At 42.9% G+C, this 24,271-nt stretch overlaps 1 protein-coding gene across 1 annotated transcript in view; it reads right to left on the bottom strand.

Moving 5' to 3' along the window:
• LOC119543724 (zinc finger protein 445-like) overlaps positions 1–24,271 on the bottom strand; it is a 60,511-nt gene that overhangs the window by 24,339 nt on the left and 11,901 nt on the right. The gene's annotated exons all lie outside the window — the stretch shown is intronic.

The raw sequence follows: 24,271 nt of genomic DNA on the forward strand, positions 1-24,271 counted from the left end.
CTTCAGCCACTTCCCTTCCCAGCCGCTACTCCCCATGCCGGGCACAAAAGAGACTGAATCCAAGGACTTCACACTTGCCCTCTACCGGGATGCCCGGTATGGCCCCAGAGCCCCAACAACATTGGCCTGTTTTGGCACATTTCTCCTAATGAATGCATAAAGCTGCCCTTGAGGACTTACTCCCTTGGGGAAAGAACAGCGAATGGGACCAGTTACTGCTATACGTGTATCATGGGAACATAGGCTCAGGCACAACAGAGATTCTCAACAAATGACCACTTCATTATTTACATAGAACAAAGGGTCCAAAAGCGCAGAAGAGGCCCCATCTTGGCTGCCACCCTCCACCCCATCCCCCAGAAGGCCAAGTGCTTGGGTCAGGGTTAGTGGATGGCAGTTCCACATGTTTTGCTTCCCACTGGAGACAGGGACACCTCTCCTGTCTGAAAGCTGGATATCTCCACACCCCAGGACTTAGAGGGCCCTAAGTATGTACCAGGTAACCTTTGTGCAGAGTTCCCAACCTGGCAAGCAGCTGGGGCTCCTCATGTCCGGTTTCAGTTTCAAGGTACTGGTCAGGCCATTCCGTTAGATGTAATGACACCTGTGATGGTTAGGTTCATGTGTCAACTTGGCCAGGTAATAGTACCCAGCTGTCTGGTCAAGCAAGCACTGGCCTAACAATTACCGCAAGGACATTTGTAGCTGGTTAATAAACCAATAGGCTGGTTTATTAAATCATCAGTCAACTGGCTGCAGCTGTGACTGATGACTCACCAAAGGGCGTGTCTTCCACACTGAGAGAATGCAGTTGGCTGGATTTAACCGAATTGATCAGTTGAAGACTTATAAGCAAGACAGATAGAGGACTTTCACTTCTTCTTCGGCTGATCAGCAAAGAGTTTCCTGAGGAGTTCGTCGAACACGTTCGTTGAAGATCCCAGTTGATTTCCTGAGTTCATCGGAGTTGCTGGTTCGTTTCCTGAGGAGTTCATTGGACATCTTCCTTGGAGTTGACAGTTTGCTGACTGCCCTACAGAATTTGGACTCGTGCATACCCACAGTTGTGTGAGTCACTTTTATCTTATATTCATACATACCTCTCATTGATTCTGTTTCCCTAGAGAACCCTAACTAATACAACTCCCCAAACTGTGAAATATAAATACATCAAAACTTCTGCACAGAAAAAATCAAGAGGGGGAAAGGAAGAGAGTAAGCAAGGGCTGGGAGACAGCCGCTGAGCATATCAGTGACTTCCCCAGCAGTCCACCCCTTGGCCTCTCCACCAGGCCTAGCCTACTTCTCCACATTAGCTTCCACATCATAAGCCCACTTCCCACCTAGACATGAAGGTGGAGATGGGTCAGGCGTACTGATCCATGGCCCACAACAATGTTGACAGTTAAAGTTTGGGAACGCCAGCAGCTACAGCACATTAGGAGGGCTTTGATGATTCCTATGCATACCATTACTCCAAGCAGAGTGATCAGGCTGGTCTGGAGTAATAGTTGCATCCTTGTCCCCAGTCCACTTGGGAGCCAGCTGGAAGAGGTCCCACACAGAATGTGTTTATACACTTTGCAGCCAGTGAGCTTGCCATTAGATTTTAATCACCCCCTATTCTACTTCCCCCGAGGTATTAACCAATGTACAGCAGGAGATGTTAGCAATAGCATATATACTTCCTTGTTGAGCTGGGAGGAAGTCTACAGCAATGCAATTATCAAGCACTACTTTGGCTAGACAGTCTAATGATTTTTACTTGGCCTGAAGGGCTCATGCTGTGAACTCAGCAAAGACAGCCAAGGTGGCTGACAGATTGTGGATCATGTGTTCGTTGGCACTTACTCCCAGCCAGGCAGTAATGATCTGCCCAAAAGGGGCAAATCCAGAATCATGGAACCCTCCCATCCTAGGCAAATCATGTTTTGCTTGGGATAGTAAATCGAGGGGAGCAGTCCAATGAGAAGTCTCAGGTTGGTTATGAATTTTCAAGGGAACAGCCAGAAACCCGAGGGTGCATTTCCCCATCACTGTCCAATGACCTATGCAAAGAGTGGCCCAGTTGGTGGAGGCTTCGTTTTCTCCAAAAAGGAAGATAAACCCTGGAGGGGCATGATTCACCCCTAGGGAGTTGCTGGTCCTCTCGGGAATGCTAGCAGAAGGGTGACTGAGCCATTTGTCAGTTTCAGTATATTGGGAGTTGTTACATCCCAACAGGTTGTCCAGGGTGTGGGGAAGAAGAGGTCTCAGCCAACAGCTGTGTCATTAACTTTGTCATAGGGTGTAAATGAAGGTCGTCTTGATGTTGAGGCAGGAGAAATAAGCTCCTTGAGTGACAATCTGGATGTGGCAAAGAGGGGAGAGGGTGCAAGGTATCAAATGGCACATCCAGTAGTCAGTAAGGTTCCCTGCTGCTGTGATAACCCGGGTCAGCTGGATGGAGGTGTTTTCCTCTCAGGTTGCTGCCAGGCCAAATCTGCAGAAACAGGACAGAGGTATAGCAACCAGTCCCAACAAGGTGGTCATGTAGCAGTCTCCCATATGTAAGAAAGGGGTTAAGTTTAGCTTTCACATAAAGGTAATGTGGAATAGGGGAAACAGAAACTAAACAAAATTAGCTCAAACTGGTTCCGCAGTTAAGGGGAAGAAAAAGGCCTCTGGTATAAGCCTAGGATTGGTGCCAATTCCTTTTATGGGTAAAAATGTGGGGAATGGGATTCATGTGGGTTAGTTAGACCTCTCAGATAGGCTGTAACCTGTGGAATACCCAGCCAATGGGGAAACAGGGGAGGGATCTGAGTGCTAGGCTCAGGGATAAATTGTACTGCTTTCTATTTTTCAGCACGCACCAGCCACCAAATTTTGGTTGCGGGCCTGTTATTGCAAGATTGTGAATAAATTCTTTTCTTCTCCACAATCGGGTGAGCGTTCATTCTCTTTCAGGTACAGCTTTCTTTCTAACACATAGGAGATACTTTTCTCTGCCTATTTGTAGTAACTTTTCTTTCTAAAGCTACTCAATCTGTCTATCTCTTGCCTTGAGCTATAACCTCACCCTTTTCCCATTGATCTGAGTGTCTTGCCCATATCTTCTGGCTCACTTCCACCCCTTCCTGATAGATGGGAGTTGTCAGTATTACAATGAAAATCACTGGAATGATCTAGCCGATAAAGGATGCACTGAGCTGCTTTACACCCCCGATGAGGCCAGAGATCTTCCTGGGAATGAGGCAGAGGATAAGCCCTGCCCAGAGGATGAGGACAATAAACTTACTCTCAATGACATCAGAGAAATAGCTGAACTTCCCATGGCTGCTTCTGCTGCTGGGTGGATTCACCATTGAACCGGACTTGGATATTTCAACACCATGCAATTAGGGGTCCAGGAATATGGAGTACCTCTTTCATTAAAAGAGGTCCAGTCTGCCATTTACGATATGAGAGATGTCAACTCCAGGCCACAGCCCAAAAAGGGTATTTAGAGGTTATTTCCAGAGGGGCTACACCAGCTCATGGCAAGAGGGCTACATCAGTCCTCTTCCACCATCCCAAGGTACAACCTATACCTTGGTTGCAGTAGACACCTATTCAGACCATGGCCTTGTCATTCCAGTTCATCAGACAGATGCAGTACATACATGGGATACCTTGGAAAAGCAGCTCTGCTACCCCTTTAGGCTTCAGTTTGGCCAATCTGTCAGTGAGCCAGTGCTGAGCAGCTGGTGGTGCATCCTTGAATCAGGCATCCCAAGATGCCAGTGCAGGGGGGGAAGGGTCTTCATCTGGTATTGCAGGATCATTATGGAGGGGCCTTCCACTACCTCTCATGCAAGCGTGCCACTCCCTTGGGGCCCAGGTAAGCACAAGCCTGAATGTACCACATCCATTTGATGATATGCCATTGTTGGGCACTTCCTGGATGAGTATTCTGATCATACAGGATCCAGGACAGGACAGGGATTTCTGGCCTCAGGAGGACCTGAGGGCTTTTAGTAATCCTTTCCATTTCCACCAAAGCCCAAGAGCATGCCAGAAGTTGCCTCTCAAAGGAGGAGTAGTGCTGGGCTGTACCTGGGAACTTCTTGGTCCAAACACCCAAGGGTCTGAAAATTCCTGTTGCTTCCTCTTGCCAGAGGCACCAGTCAGCATGGGTCCAGGTGGCGGTGACTTGTAGCTCCAAAGGAGATACAGGCTCTACAGGTCTGAGAGGCAGAGTGGCTAAAATGGGCGCTTTTACCTCTTTCAGGGCTTGCTCCTCCTCCATTCCCCAGGGAAAACTACCTTCTTTTGATGTCACCTGGTATAGGGATACTAGGAGGATACTGAAATGAGGAATATGCTGGTGCCAATATGCAAATAGCCCCATCAACTGCTGGGCTACGTTTTGATGACTTTAGGGACAGTAATTCGTCCTGTGCCAGGTGAGGAATCCAATGCTGGGCCCCAGCCCATATGCTGTTTAAGAAAGGTGACCTGCTGGGGTGGGCCTTGTGTCTTGTTGGGATTTGTGGCCCAGCCGGGATATTGAAACCCGGTTAGCAATGTGTGCAGTCCCTCATGGTTTGCTCCTTTTTCTGGCCCACCATCATGATGAAATACATATAATGGAACCCTTGAAGTCCTTCTGGCAGGGCTAGCAAACTCAAATCCTATACCACCCATTAGTGGTATGTAGTGGGGGAGTTAAATACCCCTGTGGCATTACAGTGAAGGTATGCTGTTGGTCTTGCCACATGAAAGACAATTGATCCTGGTCCTCTGCACAGAAAAATGGAATGGAGAAAAAGGTATTTGCCAGGTCAATAACCACATCCCAAATGCTGAGATCCCCACATAATATTCCTACTTTGCCAGTTCAGAAATCCAGTACTGAGTCTCACTTTGTACAAGACTGAAGAGCCATTAATCAAATAATGGAAGATATTCATCCAGTGGTACCAAATCCTTACATCCTGATCACCACTTCATCAGGTGTGTCAGTTTGTTTATATTATGCCCCCCAGAAAAAGCCATATTCTTTGATGTAGTCTTATAGGGGCAGATGTATTAGTGTTGATTAGGTTGGAACCTACTGGTTCAGTGTTTCCATGGAGATGTTACTCAATCAACTGTGGGGGAGATCTTTCATTGGATTATTTCCATGGAAGTATTGCCCCACCCATTCAGGGTGGGTCTTTATTGGATCACTGGAGTACTTTAAAAAGAGGCACACAGGCCCAGACGCAGAGCAGCTGCAGCTGGGAGAGGACAAAGCGCCCCAAGAGAACTCCATTTTGAAATGCAACCTGGGAGCAAACAGATGGCAGCCACATGCCTTCCCAGCTAACAGAGGTTTTCCAGATGCCAGTGGCTTTTCTCCAGCGACATACCCATTGTTGATGCCTTACCTTGGACACTTTATGGCCTTAGGACTGTAACTTTGTAACCAAATAAACACCCTTTATAAAAGCCAGTCCATTTCTGGTGTTTTGCAAAAGGGCAGCATTAGCAAACCGGAACATCAGGGAACTTTGTTGGTCCACAGTATTAGATTTAAAAGATGTTTTTTATTGTATACTTCTGAGTCCAGAATCTCAAGAATTGTTTGCTTTCAAATGGGAAGATGCCAGGACAAATGTAAAGCAGCAATACTGCTGGACTGTACTCCCACAGAGATTTTTAAATGCCCCCACTATATTTGAAGAAACACTAGCTAAAGATTTAAGAGCGCTCCAACTTCAGGAAGGAATTTTACTACAATATATAGATGATCTCCTGATTGCCAGTACCACCAAGGAAGCTTCAGATCAGAATACTGTCCTAATTCTGAACTTCCTGGCAAACCGAGGATGTAAGGCCTCCAAGAGAAAGGCCCAAATCTCACAATCTGTGAAATATCTAGGATTTGAACTGTCGAAAGGTCAAAGAAATCTGTTGCCAGATAGACAGAAGTATTAGCAAGAGTAGCTATACCAGTTTAAAGGAGGCAACTTCAAGGGTTCCTAGGGATGGCCAGGTTTTGCTGTATCTGTATCCCAACTTTAGAACTTTTAGTCAACCTTTGTATGAGGCCATTAAAGGAAAAAATAATGAGCCACCAGATTGGACTGCTGGATGCCAGCAGGCATTTCATATTATTAAAGAATAATTTTTAAAAGCACAGCACTTGGCCTCCTAGACATAATGAAGCCAATCTGTACATGAATGGCAAAGGATAAGTCTTGGGGTATTGACACAAAATTTGGGCAGCACACAAAGGCCTGTTGCCTACTTTTCCAAACAATTGGATATAGTGACCCAGGGATGGTCAATGTCTCCAGGCAGGGACCACTACTTGCAACCTGTTACAGGAAGCCAAAAAGTTTACTTTGAGACAACCTGCCATAGTATACACCCCTCACTCTGTGATACCACTTCTTGAACAAAAAGGAGGATGTTGGCTCATCTCTGGGAAGAAAGGCAAGTACCAAGCCATATTACTGGATAATCCTAATATAAAATTGAAGGCAGTCTCTTCTTTAAACCCTGCCACCCTACTTCTCAATGCACAGGAAAAAAACCTTCCATGATTATATACAAATAATTGAGGAAGTCTATTCTAGCTGACTGGACCTCATAGATCAACCCCTAGAGGATCCAGACGTAGTTGTTCACTGATGGAAGTAGTTTCATGGACCAAGGACTCTGTAGAGGTGGATATGCTATAGTAACTCTCCAAGAAATTCTAGAAGTGAACACACTTCCTTCAGGTATGTCCAATCAAAAAGCAGTACTTACAGCTCTCATCAGGGCTCACCAGGGCCTTATATCTGGGAACAGTGAATAGGTTCACTGTCTAAACAGATTCAAAATATGCCTTTTCAGCGGTCTGTGCACATGGAGCCATATGGAAAGAGGGAGGATTATTAACCCCAGGAGGGAAGGAGAGCAAACATGCAGAAGTCATAATAGCCCTGCTAGAGCCAGTATTTTACCAAGGGAAGTGGCAATTATCCATTGTCTGGAACATCGAAAGACTGATAGTCTAACAGCAAACGGAAACAATTTAGCCAACCAGACTGTTAAACAAGTAGCCAGAGAGGGGAAGCCAAATGATACTATCTTGGCCTTGATACCTAGCACGGACTTAGACTCATTTAAATTTCAATATTCAGCAATGGATTTGGATAGGGCTAATGAGTGAGAATTTTACATAAGCCCTCAAAACCCCTGTGTGGAGCCTTATGGAGCCACTAAGGAAGGATGGTTTTACAATAAACAAGGAATTGTAATAGTGCATGAACACTTAATGGAAGGGTTCATCACACATTTACATCAGGGAACCCATTATGGGAGGGACACTATCGAGTTTCCCAGTGGCTATGAAAGTTCATTGTTGGCCCAAACATGCAGCAAATAATTCAAAAGGTGGTCCATAATTGCTTAATCTGCACCCAAAATAACCCAAAGCAGGGTGCCCCTCCTCCTGTAAAGGGAGTACAAACAAGAACAGAACCAGGAGAAGAATGGCAAATAGATTTTACTGTCATGTCAAAGCTAGAGGAAATTAAAAATTCCTGCTAGTATTTGTAGACAACTTCTCTGGATGGGTAGAAGCCTTTCCGTGTAGAACAGAGAAGGCCTCAGAAATAACAACATTCCTACTAAAGAAATCATACTCCTGTTCGAATTGCCATACTCCATATAGAGTGACAATGGGAGAGCTTTCATTGCTAAGGTGATCCAGGAGGTAGCTGAAGCCCTAGGAATACAATGGAAGTTGCATGCTTCACAGAGGCTGCAGTCCACAGGGAAAATGGGGAAAAAAAATGAGCCGTACCTTAAAGAAGACTCTAGTAAAAATCTACCAGGAAACTAACTTGATGTAGGATAGAGCATTACCAATTGCACTACTTAGAGTAAGAGTGTGAGAACAAGCACTATATCTGAAAAGGAATAAATGCTGACCCATCTGTGGAGAAGAAAAGATTTTATTCATGATCTTGCAAGAACGGGTGCACAACCGAAATATGATGATTGGCATGCCAAACAATAGAACACAGCACTATTTATTCCCTAAACCTAACATGCAAGTCCCTCCCCTGTTTCTCCATTGGCTGGATACTCCAGAGGTTACAGCCTATTCGACAGGCCTAACTAACCCAAGCAAATTTGAAACATTTGAAATATTTGAAACAAGTCTCCACCCCTGACTATAACTGTTAAGCCCATATAAGGCACTGACACCACTCCTTTGCTTACACGGACTCTTTCCTTTGTTCTTCAATGGCAGAGCCAGTTTGAGCTAGTTTGGTAACAAGTTACAAGGCTATTTCAGGAGTTTCTACACCTAAGCCTCCATTATCCCCTATTCCATATCACCTTGTGTGAAAGCTAAACTTAATTTTATTCTCACAAGAGTAGGCCCCAGAAGCAAGCTCCAATTGAGCCCTTATGAAATGTTATATGGGAGCCTTTTCCTTAAGACTAATTGTTATTGTAATCTGGAAAACAGTCACATTATAAAGGAACTAGATGCTGCAAAGTGTGTACAATCTTTGGGTGCTATCTTGTCTGTCACTCACCAATATGCTTCCAGCTGCCTTACGTTTCCAACATACGTGTCCCTTCATTGTATAGGTCCAGGCGACAGGGTGCTCTTTAAAACCTGGAAGAATCAACACTCCGAAGATCAATTATGGCCCCAGGGGAACGGATCCTACCAGGTTTTGCTGGTTACTCACTCTTCTGTTAAGTTACAGGGTAGATCCATTATTCACAGATTAAGCTGGTACCTGTCCACCAAAACCACTCCAGACCAGTCTATAGGAGTCAGGTGGAAAATGGTCTCCAAGGACAACAGGAAACTAACAGACCAAACTGCCCAAACACTGGGTGAGCCTGGAATCCTGATGAGAACTTCTCATCTCCTGAGTACTCTTGTGAGCCTATGACTGACCTTAAGCTACTTGTGCCAGTTTGAATGTATTATGTCCCCCAGAAAAAGCCATATTCTTTGATGCAATCTTCTGGGGCAGACGTTTTAGTGCTGATTAGATTGGAATCTTTGAAGTGTTTCCATGGAAATGTACCGCACCCAACTGTGTGTGATGACTCTGATTGGATAATTTTCAGGGAGGTGTTACCCCACCCATTCAGAGTGGGTCTAAATTAAATCACTGGAGCCATATAAATGAGCTGACAAACAGAAGGAACATAGTGCAGCTGAGAGTGACATTCTGAAGAGGAGCTACAGCCAAGAGGGACACTTTGAAGAATGCACAGGTGCTGAGAGAGTTCAGTTTACAGAGACATTTTGAAGACAGCCATTAAAAGCATACTCCTGCTCCAAAGAAGCTAAGAGAGGACAAACACCCCAAGAGCAACTGAGAGTAACATTTTGAAGAGGAGCTGCTGCCTAGAGAGGAATGTCCTGGGAGGAAGTAATTTTGAAATCAGAACTTGGAGCAGACGCCAGCCACATGCCTTCCCAGCTAACATGGGTTTTCTGGACACCATTGGCCATCCTCCAGTGAAGGTACCCAATTGTTGATGTATTACCTTGGACACTTAATGACCTTAAGACTGTAACTGCATAACCAAATAAACCCCCTTTATAAAAGCCAGTCCATTTCAGGTGTTTTGCATTCCTGTAGCACTGGCAAACTAGAACACTACTCTTCAAGAAAAAGAAATCAAAAGATGAGTAATGACTGACCCTCAGTGTCATATTTTAGCCATTAGTCTTTTGCTTGTTTTCTCACAGCTTTCTACTTCATAATGACTGTAAACTGCCTGTGCTGGTTTGGATGTATTATGTCCCCCAAAATGCCATGTTCTTTGATGCAATCTTGTGTATTAATGTTGATTAGATTGGAATTCTTTGATTGAGTGTTTCCATGAAGATGTGACTCAATCAACTGTGAATGAAACATTTGATTGGATAATTTCCATGGAGGTGTTACCCCGCCCATTCAGGGTGGTTGTTAATTGGGTCATTCGTTTAAAGGAGTTCACAGAAAGAAGGACCTCAGAGCAACTAAGAGTGACATTTTGAAGAGGAGCTGCAGCTAAGAGAGGACAAAACACCCCAAGACCAACATTTTAGAGAACGCCATTTTGAAACACAACTAGAAGCAAGCAGACGCCAGCCATGGGCCTTCTAAGCTAACAGAGGTTTTTCGGACACCAATGGCCATCCTACAGTGAAGGTACCCTATTGTTGATGCCTTACCTTGTACAATTTATAGCCTTAAGACTGTAACTTTGTAATCAAATAAACCCCTTTTATAAAATTCAATCCATTTCTGATGTTTTGCAAAACAGCAGCATTATCAAACCAGAACACTGCCTAAAGGAATCATTTTCTTTGTACTCGCTAAAGATAGAATATGTCACCTCTTTTTTAAATACCTGTGCTTCTGTTGATTCCAGTCCCTGCCTTTGACTCATTGAAAGGGTGGGAAACTAATTCATTAATAAAACTATCACAGGCAGCAACCATTGGGGAAAACTTACGAGACTGCTGGATATGTCATCCAAATACCCACAGCCACCTCAACTCATACTCGGTCCTCTCCTTAAATAACTTTTCCTAGGTTCTGCCATTGTCCCAGTCAAACATTAAATTTGAACTCTCCATAGAAGGGACTATCCTAATAGATGACATCATGGATAGAACCTTTCCTTGCTTTGTCCTAAATCTCATAACTAACTGGACTGCAGATACTGGCTTTGCATTTTTTAATTCCTCCCTGAATTCCAACTCCTTACTTGATACCATCTTTCTTGCAAATCAGAGTCCCCCTCATAATACAATTTGAGTCTTGACAGAGAGGTACAATCAATCAGGATGCAATCATACAATAAAGGGGATTCTGAACTACTCAATAGTTTGTCAAATTCACCTAATATATACTATGTCCACCCAGGGAAATTCACATCCTCAATACTCCCATTGATGGCCTGAGGCAAACTTGGAATGGGCATTACAATATAAAACACCACCCCAATGGAGAAATCTCAGGACCATCTGTAAAACAAGCCCACTCTACAATACTGTGAGTTAATCGGACCCTACAAGTTGGGCTGTTTATCTCCCCAGTGCCAAAGCCCAAATGTGATCAAAGACGCTTCCAGCATAAAACAGGGTATTAGTAGCCTAAACTCCACTGGCTGGAAATCTATTTATGCCCCTAAAGGCTATGTATTTATTTATGGAAGCCCAGAGAGTCAGTTTCTTTCCAAATGGTCAAATACCACCTATGGTCCTCATATCACACTATTCAATTGTTTAAACAATGTCTGAATCATGGGTCAATGTACTCTGGAATATTTAAAGCCTGACATATTTATCTTCAAATCCATACATGATAATAGGGGAAAAAAGCCCTCAGAATGATAGTAGCAGGATTTGGACTTGCTCTTGGACTATTAGCCCCTTGGGAAGGCTTTGCATACCATGGGCCACATTAAGGAATCTCACAGTCTCCATTGAAGAATTGGAAAATTCTACTGCAGCAGTCCTAGAAGCCACCCAAATATCCATGGACACATTAGTAAATGCTGTCAGGGACAGTCATTTAGCTTCAGATGATCTCCTTGAAGAACAAGGAGGAGTTTGTGCAGTAGCCAAATACCTCCTGTTTTACTTAGGTTAATACCTCAGTCAGATATAACAAAATGTGCAAAGAATCTATAAACAAGCCACATGACTATATGGAATCAACACCTTCTCAGTGGGCTCTATCTGTGAATCCACGAAAAGCTATTTCCCCAATATGACATGGTTATGGTCACTTGTACCTGCCTTAATCAAGATCCTTCTACTTCTTTAATTTGTACCTGTAATCTTCAATTTACTTATTAAGTTTATCTTACAGAAAGTTCAAGCCTCTGGGTGTTTCCTATGTCGGTTGAGCCCTAAAACCCAGGGGTACCAGTTCCTCCGGAAATGACAACCAAGCAATTCCTTTCCTCACATCCTGATCTATGCTCCTAATCAGCTTGGAGAAGCCAGAGAAGTCATTGTCCTGAATCCCTCAAGATGGAAAATGTTCAAAAACCCAAGTTGGAACTGAAACCGTGGGCAGGCCTCAACTAGTCTGTTGTGGCTTCCTCTTTCTGTAACCTTTTCTTCAGAGCTGGTTTTGCAGGCAGCCAAGCTTGACACAAGCTATATAACTCAAGCATGTGCAAAACACAGACTCTTGTCTTTTAGATGACCTTTGAAGCACCAGGAACAAAGATCACCTCCCTTGGAACCTAGGTTATGAGGACAAGGAGACATCAGAAGCAAATCAAATGTGATAGGTCCTTCAATAAGGAAGATCAAACCGAAGTCCTCTCTACCACATATGTACAATTCTATAATTAACCAATTGGACTATGCCAAGTCAAACCTCCCAACTTCTGCCCCCACCTCCCACCTCCCACTCTCATAAAACTTCCCACTCTGATACTGCTGCTCTTATCCTGTCAGAGTGATTAGCCAAGGGGGCCTTTGCAGCAACCATTCCCCCTGCCTAGAATGCTCCTCTCGCATATCTTCATGAGCTTAATAACTCCTTTCATTCAATTTCAGTTTAAGTGGCACCTCCTCAGAAAGCCCTACCCTGACTGCCCAAACATTCTCCTTCAAACCAACCTATTTTATTTCTGTGAACACTCATTTTCTGAGCTTTTCTTGTATATTTGTTTGTCTTTCTTCACTAAAGTTATCCCTTTCCTGATCATGATTGTATTCTCAGCACCCTGGACAGTGCCTGGCATAGAGCAAGTGCTCAATTACTATGTGTTGCATGATTGTCATGAAATGCATCCATCTTTACATCTGCTTTAAAATCAGCTTTAAAATATATATAATGTATAAGAAACAGACAAAGAGAAAATCAGTGTGAGAGACCAATGCTTTCTTAGAAGCATACCAAGCAAACAACAAAAAACACAAAGAGCTTTTTAACTCAAAGGTAGACTAATGGGGGCTTTTATCATACATTTTTAATTATTTTTATAATTAACATGAATTAATTTTACAACAAGGATTAAATGTTGCTTCATTTTTCCCCAAAAATTGAAAAATATTTTGGTATGGTTCTGAGGAACCAGAAAAACTCTATCAAGGGGTTTAAGTTAATATCAAGAAGGAAGAAGCAATGGGAAGATGCATGACATTAGGGTTAGGTTTAGGGCTATTCCAAGAAACATAACTGCTTGAACTACTAGCTTAAAAATGGTCCATACATGCCACAGACACAGGGGACTGGTGGTTTGATGGGTTGAGCCCTCTACCATAAGTTTTACCCTTGGGAAGACGGTTGCTGCAAAGGAGAGGCTAGGCCTCCCTATATTTGTGCCTAAGAGTCTCCTCCTGAATGCCTCTTTGTTGCTCAGATGTGGCCCTCTCTCTCTGGCTAAGCCAACTTGAAAGGTGAAATCACTGTCCTCCCCCCTACGTGGGATCAGACACCCAGGGGAGTGAATCTCCCTGGCAACGTAGAATGTGACTCCCGGGGAGGAATGTAGACCCGGCATCGTGGGATGGAGAACATCTTCTTGACCAAAAGGGGGATGTGAAAGGAAATGAAATAAGCTTCAGTGGCAGAGAGATTCCAAAAGGAGCCAAGAGGTCACTCTGGTGGGCACTCTTACACACACTTTAGACAACCCTTTTTAGGTTCTAAAGAATTGGGGTAGCTGGTGGTGGATACCTGAAACTATCAAACTACAACCCAGAACCCATGAATCTCAAAGACAGTTGTATAAAAATGTAGCTTACGAGGGGTGACAATGGGATTGGGAAAGCCATAAGGACCACACTCCACTTTGTCTAGTTTATGGATGGATGAGTAGAAAAATAGGGGAAGGAAACAAACAGACAAAGGTACCCAGTGTTCTTTTTTACTTCAATTGCTCTTTTTCACTCTAATTATTATTCTTGTTATTTTTGGGTGTGTGCTAATGAAGGTGTCAGGGATTGATTTAGGTGATGAATGTACAACTATGTAATGGTACTGTAAACAATCGAAAGTACGATTTGTTTTGTATGACTGCATGGTATGTGAATATATCTCAATAAAATGATGATTAAAAAAAAAATGGTCCATACATGAATGGCTACTAACCCCTTCCACAGCTGAGAATGAATATCAGCCTCCTTCTGTCACCCAGAGTGACCAAAGCTATGTTCTGTGAGGGCCAGGAGTCATCTGTGGAAGGTCTTCCCTTGACAGGTGCCTGCAAACTGCCCTTGAACAGCCAGCAGAGGAGACACCACCTATGACCTGGGGCATACACAACCCATCCAAACCATTCCAAGTGAGAAACCACCTTTCAAACAGCCTAGGTCATTTGTAAGCCTCCAGAAACAAGAAAGTGGCCCTGGTGATCTAAAGAGCAAGCAGTTCTCAAAGCAGGGTCTGGGGACATCTGGTATCCCTGGAACTCTTTCAGGAGGCCCATGAAGTCAAAACTCTTTCCATAAGAATACTAAGATGTTATTTGCCTCTTTTACTCTTGTTCTTTCATGAGTGCACAGTGGAGTGTACAGAGTGTACAGTGGAGTGTCATGTCCCAAGAGACTGAAAACAGGAGCAGATATGAGAATCCAGCCATCTTCTATTAAACCAGTCTATAAAGAGATTTACAAAAATACAAAACAATGCCACTCTTCCCATTGCTTTTTATTATTTTGGAAAATATAGTTATTTCTCATAAAATATGTTGTGAATAATGTAAAGTTAACATGTAATGGTTTTGTAATTGTTTTGAAATGTAGTAAATAAAGTATTTAAAATGTTTCATTTTTATTTTAATAAGTAAATATTAAGAGATATAACCCCACAAACAAAAGCTCTCTGGGATCCTGAACAAGTTTTAAGGGTGTCAAAGTGTTCTGAGACTAAAGAGTTTAAGAACCGCTGATCTAGAGGGATGATCTTGTGAAAAGGAAAAAAACAAACCATCCTGAATTTGGGTGAGAATGAATAGGTCCACATGAAGACAGCTGGAGCCAATTCAGCAGAGAAAAACTACTGCACCTGCTAAACTGTCAGCATCAAAAGGGCTCATGTCAGCCAAAGGGTAAAGGTCAAAACTGACTGTGTTTTAAAACTTCAACTTCCATGTGAGACCAAGGGAAGAGATGTCTATTTGGTGCAGGATCTATATTTTCTAAACAGTGTAACTCTACAGTTGGTTTGTTCAAACACCACGATTGCATGAAGCTTTGAATAGGAAGTGAGATACAGTGGGTTGGTATAGGTTAGAGTGAAATAGTGACACATCCCAAAGTAATTTGGGCAGAGAATACAAAATATATTTACAGCTTCCCCCCCCCCCCCAAGGAGCTGAGGGAAGGTGCAGAAGTGTTGAACATCTTCATCAGGACTAGTGTTGATGTTGTCACAAACATTGAGACTGGCGGTTTGATGTGCCGAGCCCTCTATCATGAGACTTGCCCTTGTGGGGCTCGTTACTGCAAAGGAGAGTCTAAACTTGCATATAATTGTGCCTAAGAGTCTCCCCCTGAGTACCTCTCTGTTGCTCAGATGTGGCCCTCTCTCTCTCTAACTGAGCCACCTTGGCAGGTGAACTCACTGCCCTCCCCCCTATGTGGGACCTGACTCCCAGGGGTGTAAATCTCCCTGGCAGTTCATCCCCGGGGATGAATCTGGACCCAGCATTGTGGGATTGAGACTATCTTCTTGACCAAAAGGGGGATGCAAAGTGAGACAAAATACTTTCAGTGGCTTAGAGATTTCAAGGGGAGTCGAGAGGTCACTCTGGTGGACATTCTTATGCACTGTACAGATAACACTTTTTAGGTTTTGATGTATTGGAATAGCTAGAAGTAAATACCTGAAACTACCAAACTCCAACCCAGTAGTCTGGACTCCTGAAGATGATTGTATAATAATGTAGATTACAAGGGGTGACAGTGTGATTGTGAAGGCCTTGTGGATCACACTCCCTTTGTCTAGCGTGTGGATGGATGGGTAGAAAAGTGGGGTCAAAAACTAAATGACAAGTAGGGTGGGATGGGGGGATGGTTTGGGTGTTCTTTTTTTACTTTTGTTTTTTGTTCTTATTTTGATTCTTTCTGATATAAGGAAAATGTTCAGAAATAGATTGTGGTGATGAATGCATAACTATATGATCATACTGTGAACAGTTGATTGTATACCACGGATGATTGTATGGTATGTGAATATATTTCAATAACACTGAATTAAAAAAAAAAAGGGCTCGTGTCTAGTATGTTATCAATGAAGTCAAATTAGAAGAGAATTTGAAGAAGGTGAGAGTGGTCCTGTGACAGATAGTCTTGATTGGTTCACCCAGCATCCTTTCCAACCCCTTTTCCTTCCACTAGATATATATGGCTATTTAAATTTAAATGAGAGAGAACCTAAGATAGTGGCTAGGTGAGACAGGGCAAAAAAACACCTCCATGAAAAATACTAGATAAAAACCAGAAAGTGACCCAGAACACCACTGCCAGCGATGCACCAGCTGGACAAGGTCTGCAAAATCCACAGGGAATGTGCATTTGGTGAAACCAGGAGCCTGCATTCTGAAACGAGTGAGTGAGTCAGCTGAAAGTCCCACTGATGTGCTGTGGTGTGGGGAAACGGTGGGCTGGCGTTTGGAGACAGACTAGTTCTTTTAAAAAAAAAGCCTGGGAGTGGCTGCAGATACGAACGGGAGAGCCGCACAGTGAAGCATGGTGGGAGCCAGCTGGGCTAACGCCTCGGTATCTGGCGTGGAGGATACCCCTTCCCACACCCACTGCTGATTGTCTCGAGACCAGAGGAGCAGAGGGGGGCCAAAAGGAGAAAAAAACCCGCATTCCTTGCAGCCATCTCCCCAGCAGGCAGGGGACGCTCCTGCCTGGAGCCAGACCCACAGCCCAGAGCCACGCCAAGAAACCCAGTGTGACGGGGAATCTTTCCCACAGCCCTACACACAAGCCACAATATTGGCCATGGACAGTGGCCTTTAATACACCCACGCTGATTGTCCCAGAGCTGGGAGGGCGGAGCTGTGTGAAAAAGGGGAGGTTAATGCATCCCATTCAACCGTCTTTGAAGCGGGCTGGGAGTGCCCCTGCACGGCCCAGCGACCCAGGGCTTCCCTGGCGGCCGGTGCGCACTAGTGACGTGGTGTGGCCCTCCCTCAGCAGAGGTCCCGGAAGAGCACAGCTGGGAAGGGGGAACCGCTCGCAAATCCCAGGGACCCTATGTGAATACCAAGGACTTGTGGGTCAGTGGCAGAGACAATTGGTGGAAAGACTGAAATGAAGGCTTAGGCTCCTGCAACAACCTTAAATCTGTGGGAACACCTGGGAGGTTTGATTATTAAAGCTGCCCTGCCTGCCTAACCACCCAGACACAAGCCCCACATTCAGGGTGAACAGCACCAGCAACACACCCAAACTTGGTGCACCAGTTGGAGCCCACAAGAATCAGACCCCCACACACCACAAAGACAAAGTGGGGGAGAACTGACTTGAGGGGAATAGGTGACTCACGGATGCGATCTGCTGGTTAGTTAGAGAAAATGTATGCCATCAAGCTGCAGTACTGTCAAATTAGGGATCAGGTAAAGCAAATACCAAGAGGCCAAAAAGAACAGAAAATTTTAAAGCATATGATAAAACCAGATGATATGGAGAACCCAAACCAAAACATCCAAATCAAAAGATCAGAAGACACACAGTACTTGGCACAATTAACCAAAGAATTACAGATAGGCAAGAAGAACATGGCTCAGGATATAAAGGACATAAAGAAGACCCTAGAAGAGCATAAAGAAGAAATTGCAAGAGTAAATAAAAAAACAGGAGCTCTTATGGAAATAAAAGTAACTTTGGCCAAATTAAAAAGACTCTGGATACTCATAATACAAGATTAGAGGTGGTTGAACAACAACTCAGCATCCTCAAGGACCATGGAACAGAAAATGAAAGAACAAAACAAAGAATGGGGAAAAAAATCGAAAACATCAAAATGGATCTCAGGGATATGATAGATAAAATAAAATGTCCAAATTTAAGACTCATTGGTGTCCAAGAAGGGTAAAGGTCTAGAAAGAGTATTCAAAGAAATTGTTGGGGAAAACTTCCCAAACCTTCTACACAATATAAATACACAAAGCATAAATGCCCAGCGAACTCCAAATAGAATAAATCCAAATAAACCCACTCCAAGACATATTCTGATCAGACTGTCAAATACTGAAGAAAAGGAGCAAGTTCTGAAAGCAGCAAGAGAAAAGACGTTCACCACACACAAAGGAAACAACATAAGACTAAGTAGTGACTACTCAGCGGCCACCATCGGGGCGAGAAGGCAGTGGCATGACATATTTAAAACTCTGAGAGAGAAAAATTTCCAACCAAGAATACTTTATCCAGCAAAACTCTCCTTCAAATTTGAGGGAGAGCTTAAATTTTTCACAGACAAACAAATGCTGAGAGATATTGCTAATAAAAGACCTGCCCTACTTCAGATACTAAAGGGAGCCCTACTGACAGAGAAAAAAGCTGAGGGATTTCACCACCAGTAGATCAATCCTATAAGAAATGCTAAAGGGAGTTGAGCAGGCTGAAAGGAAGGGACACTAAACAATTGACTGAAACTACATGAAGAAATAAAGGGTACCACTAAAGATCACATGGTAAATATAAATACCAATACTACTGTATTTTTTATTTGTAACTCCAGTATTTACTTCCTACAGGATCTAAAATCCATAAACTGTAATGATAAATCAGTGGTTTTGGACTCAATGTAAAATACGTAATTTTTGACAAGAACTACATAAAAGTGGGGGAATGAGGGCATATAGGAACATAGTTTATGTGTCATATTGAAGTTAAGTTGGTATTGAAGAAAAACAAGATTGTTATAGATTTAAGATGTTAAATTTAAGCCCCACGGTAAACACAAAGAAAGTATCAGAGAATATGACCATAGAGATGAAAAGTAGAGTAGGGGTTCCGAGAAGTGGGGGAAGGGGCAATGGGGAGTTAAGAAATGAGTGTAGGGTTGCTGTTTGGGGTGAAGGGAAACTTCTAGAAAGGGATGGTGGGAAGGTGATAGCATTGCAACATTCTAAATGTGATTAATTCCACTAATGGAATGCTAGGGAGGGGGTGGAATGGGAAGATTTAGGCTGTATATATGTTTCCACAATTGATTAAAAAAAAAAAAAACAGTCTAAATAGATGACAATTAAATGCCAAGGATGATCCTGGATGGGATCTGAGGATGGAGGAGAGGAGGCTCAAAGGGACATAGATGGGACTTATGCAAAAAAAAGAGGAAAAAAAAAAAGGAAATATAGAATGTAAGCTTTGTGTCAAGGTTGAATTTCTTGAACTTCTTAGCTGCATTTAATGGGATTGCATAAAAGAATGTTCTTGTTCATGGGAAATGTATATGTGAATTATATACAAATTTGAGGGAGAGCTTAAATTTTTCACAGACAAACAAATACTGAGAGATTTTGCTAATAAAGACCTGCCCTACTTCAGATACTAAAGGGAGCTCTACTGACAGAGCAACAGATGACGGATGATAGATAGGGAGAGTGGGAGGGAGGGAGGGAAAGAAAGAAAAATGGTGGTGTGACAGGATGTTAAAGGTGGTGGATCGGGGTATCAGGGGAGGGGGGTCAGGGTATGCTGGAGTTCTGTGTATGGGGTTTGTACTGATTTTGCAACTGTTCCTGTAAGTTTGAATTTATCTTAAAATAAAATTTCTTATTACAAAAAAATTTAAATGAAATGAAATTAGAAATTCAGTTCCTTATTCATACTAGCTACATTCCAAGTGCCCAACAGCCCCATGTGGTTGGTAGCTACTATTGGACGGTACAGATTTGAAATATTTTCATCATTGCAGAAATTTCTGTTGATTAGCACTTCCAAATAGACTGGACACCTAAAGTGTTCAATCTCTCAGGTTCCATTAGAACTAGAGAAGGCCATATGCACAGTTAACATGTAGGACAAAGCCCTTGAGGAGGGTGCCCCTTACTACTTAATTTTTTAAAAAAAGCATTATGAGGGAAAGACTTGACCTTCCCCCTCTGTCCTGCTTAGAATGCAGGTGCAATGATTGGGGGTATTAAGAAAAATAAACCCTTCCTTGTTTAAGGTGCTGTTGTCAGTTTTATGTTACAGCTGAAAGCATTAAACTGATACTAAATTTTGACACTATAATGCAATTTGGCAATGTCTGGTTGACATTTTTTATTATCACAACTGGACAGGGGGGTATTACTGGCATCTAGTAGGTTGAGGCCAGCAATGCCACTAACTTCCTACAATACACACAACAGCTCCCCACAACAAGGAATTATCCAGTCCAAAATGTCAATTGAGCTGAAATTGAGAAAGCCTGCTGTAGTGGATGCTGCTGGTGACCCTCATTATGCAGTGGAAATGCATGTATTCAGTCACATGATATCCAATGCTGTGCAGGCCACATGCCAATGAAGGCTATGGAAATGATAGAGGAAGCGGCAGGAAAGACTCAGAATTTTGGTTTGTGCCTTTTACTTCTTATCTTCAGGTTTATATACAGTGTTGATCTGTGACCCAGTACCATGGCAAGTGCATGGTGGAAAGCAGGTACATCAGTTCCTCCTAACCTTTGTGTCTAGGGACAGAGAGTAGATGAATGAACCAGTCTCAACTAGAGGTTGGGAAAAGCAACAAAAATCATAGAATATGTGGGAAAGACTGGAAATAAACGTCTCTGGAGCCAACTCCTCAAAGTGGGGATGCTGAGCAGAGCTGAATGCAGTAGCTGGATGGTGTGTGCGCTTTCCTCTTCCCTGACAACAAGCCAGCTCACTGCAGAGTTTGCACCAAAATATCCAGACCTCATGGGGAGACTGGGGGGGAAGAATGGACCCAAGACTAAGTGCAAGAGATACTATTTTTCCTGTCTCCGTCCTTGTATTCCCAATTGCAAAATAAGAAGGTTTCAATATCAGAGTTGCAGATAAAGACATGTGGAATTCAAGTTACCTGTATGTTAGCTCTTGTACAAAAGCCAGTATGATGGTTTCCAAGAGGTGCCTGGGGATCAGAGTGGGGTACAGAATTACCTCAAGCCTTCTGGTATTGTCTTTGGCAAAGTTAAAAGAGATTGATGTTGTCTTTGAAATTTGCTCTATAACTAATTGTTAAATTGTACTTTGAAAGTTATCACCTTTCTGTATATATGTTATATTTCACAATAAAGAAATAACTGCAACTGTGGAAATGTAAGCCATAACATTCTTTGAAATTACCTATATAACTATTTGTTAAATCATACTTTGAAAGTTATCACCTTTCTGTATTATCTTTCACAATAAGGAAATATCTGAAATTGTGGGACTGTACCCCATAACATTCTTTGAAATTTGCTAACTACTTGTAAAATTGTACTTTGAAAGTTATCATTGTTCTGTATATATTTCACAAAAAATGTAAAAAAAAATATGGCCCATCTATATGCTGTTTATAAGAATCTCATTTTAGACCCAAAAAATATGAATAAATAGAAAGTAAACAGATGGAAAAAGATATTCTGCAAGCAATAAAGAGCCTGGATAGCTTTACTAATACCAGACAAAATAGACTTTAAATGCAAAAATTTTAGAAGAGACAAAGAAGGACACTATACATTGGTACAAGGGGAAATTAACAAAGAAGAAATGACAATCATAAATATTTATGCACTGAATCAAGGTGCTCCAAAGTACATGAGGCATACACTAACAAAACTGAAGGGAGAAATGGATGTTTCTACCATAATAGTGGGAGCCTTCAACACATCACTCTCTTCAATAGATAGAGGATCAATAAGGAAACAGAGAACCTAAATTATATGGTAAATGAATCAGACCTAACAGATATTGTTGCACCCCCAAAGAGCAGGATATACTTACTTCTCAAGTGCCCATGGAATATTCTTTGGGATAGACCATTTTCCAGGGCACAAAACAGGTCTTAATAAATTTTAAAAAGACTGAAATTTTACAAAGCACTTTCTCTGATCATAATGGAATGGAGCTGGAAGTCAATAACCACTGGAGAACTGGAAATTTCACAAAAACATGGAGGTTAAACAACACGCTCTTAAACAATCAGTGGGTCAAAGAAGAAACCGCAAGAGAAAACAGTAAAGGTTTCAAGATGAACGAAAATGAGAATACAACATATCAAAATTGATGGGATGCAGCGAAGGCAGTGCTGAAAGGGAAATTTGTAGCCCTAAACATCTACATTAAAAACAAAGACAGAACTAAACTCAAGACTTAACTGAACTGGAAAAACCCGAGAAAGCACAGCAAACTAATCCCAAAGCAAGGAGAAGGAAAGAAATAACAAAGATTAAAGCAAAAATAAATGAAATGGAGAACAAACAAACAAAACAAATATAGAATCAATAAAACCAAAAGCTGGTTCTTTGAGAAGATCAATAAGATTGACAAACACTTAGCTAAACTGACAGTCAAAAAGAGAGAAGATGCAAATAAATAAAATTAGAAATGAGAGTGGGGTCATTACCATAGACCAAAAGAAATAAAAAGGATCATAAGAGGAAACTATGAACAACTGTCTGCCAACAAATTAGACAACTTAGATGAAATGGACAATTTATTAGAAACACCCAAACAACCTATCCCGACTAGAGAAGAAATAGAAGACCTCAAAAAAAAAAAAAAAAAAAAAAAAAAAAAAAAAAAAGTCACACGTAAAGAGATTAATCAGTCATTAAACACCTCCCTAAAAAGAAAAGCCCAGGACCCAATGGCTTCACAGGGGAATTTTACCAAACATTCCAAGAAGAATTAACACTATGCCTGCTCAAACTCTTCCAAAAGATTGAAGAAGAGGGAACACTACCTAACACACTCTATGAAGCCAACATCACCCTAATATCAAAGCCTGATAAAGATGCTACAAGAAAAGAAAACTACAGACCAATCTCCCTGATGAATATAGATTCAAAAATTCTCAACAAAATCCTTGCAAATTGAATCTAATGGTACGTTAAAAGAATTATACACCAGGACCATGTGGGTTTTATTCCAGGTATGCAACAGTGGGTCAAGACAAGAAAACCAGTTAATGTAATATAACACATTAAGAAATCAAAAGGGAAAAAACACATGATCATCTAGATTGACACAGAAAAGGCATACGACAAAATTCAGCATCCTTTCTAGATCAAAACACTTCAAAAGGTAGGAATCAAAGGAAGCTTCCTCAACATGATAAAGGGTATATATGAAAAGCCCACAGCTAACATCATTCTCAACAGTGAGAGACTGAAAGCCTTTCCTCTAAGGTTGGGAATGTGACAAGTATGCCCAAAGTCACCACTGTTATTCAACATTGTGCTAGAAGTTCTAGATTTGAGCAATAAGGCAAGGAAAAGAAATAAAAAGCATCCAAATTGGAAAGGAATAAGTAAAACTCTCATTATTTGCAGATGACATGTTCCTATATTCGGAAAATCCCGAAAAAACTATGACAAAGCTACTTGAGCTAATAAACGAATTCAGCAAAGTGGCGGAATACCAGATCAACACACAAAAGCCAGTACTGTTTCTATACACTAGTAACGACCTATCCGAGAAGATAATTAAGAAAAAAATTCCATTCACAATAGCAACTAAAAGAATCAATTATCTGCTGCCCCGCGGAGGGTCCGCGGATGGCGGGCCGGCAGGCAGCTGGTCCGCGGGTCGGAAGGGCCCAGTCGAGGGAGGGCTGATGCCGCCACAGGCTCTTCCCTGTCGCGGGTCACATAGCGCGGAGCGTGTAGGTGGCTCAGAGCAGGTCGGGAGCGTTCCGAGTTGCAGGCTGCGCTTTACAGCGGAGCCCGGTGCCCGAGTGACAGCCGCCGGGAGTGCAGGACAGGCGGACAGGAGACCGCGGGGACAGATGCAAGCCGTAGAGCAGCGCTCGCCTACACCCAGAGAGTCGCCCCTTCGCGGCGCTCCCTCTGCCCCGCACCCCACTCTCCCGCCCTGTCGCAACTTGGGTCAAGTTGACAATTCCCGCAGTGGCTGGCCGGCACGTGCGGACTCCGCTGCGCGCCCCTCGCCCCCCTCCGGCGGCAGCGGCTCGGCCATGAGGGCAGCGCGCGCTGCCTAACTCGCGCCTGTCACCGCTCCTGCGGCGGGACCCGTCGGAGGGCGCTCCGGGACGCGCGGCGCCGCGCACTCCAGCTGGGCGGGCACCTCGGGCACAGGCGCGGGGCGTAGCCTTTTCTCCCTGGCCGCTCTGACCAGCGGG

The sequence above is a fragment of the Choloepus didactylus genome, chromosome 1, assembly GCF_015220235.1.
Source record: "Choloepus didactylus isolate mChoDid1 chromosome 1, mChoDid1.pri, whole genome shotgun sequence".
NCBI classification, from domain to species: domain Eukaryota; kingdom Metazoa; phylum Chordata; class Mammalia; order Pilosa; family Megalonychidae; genus Choloepus; species Choloepus didactylus.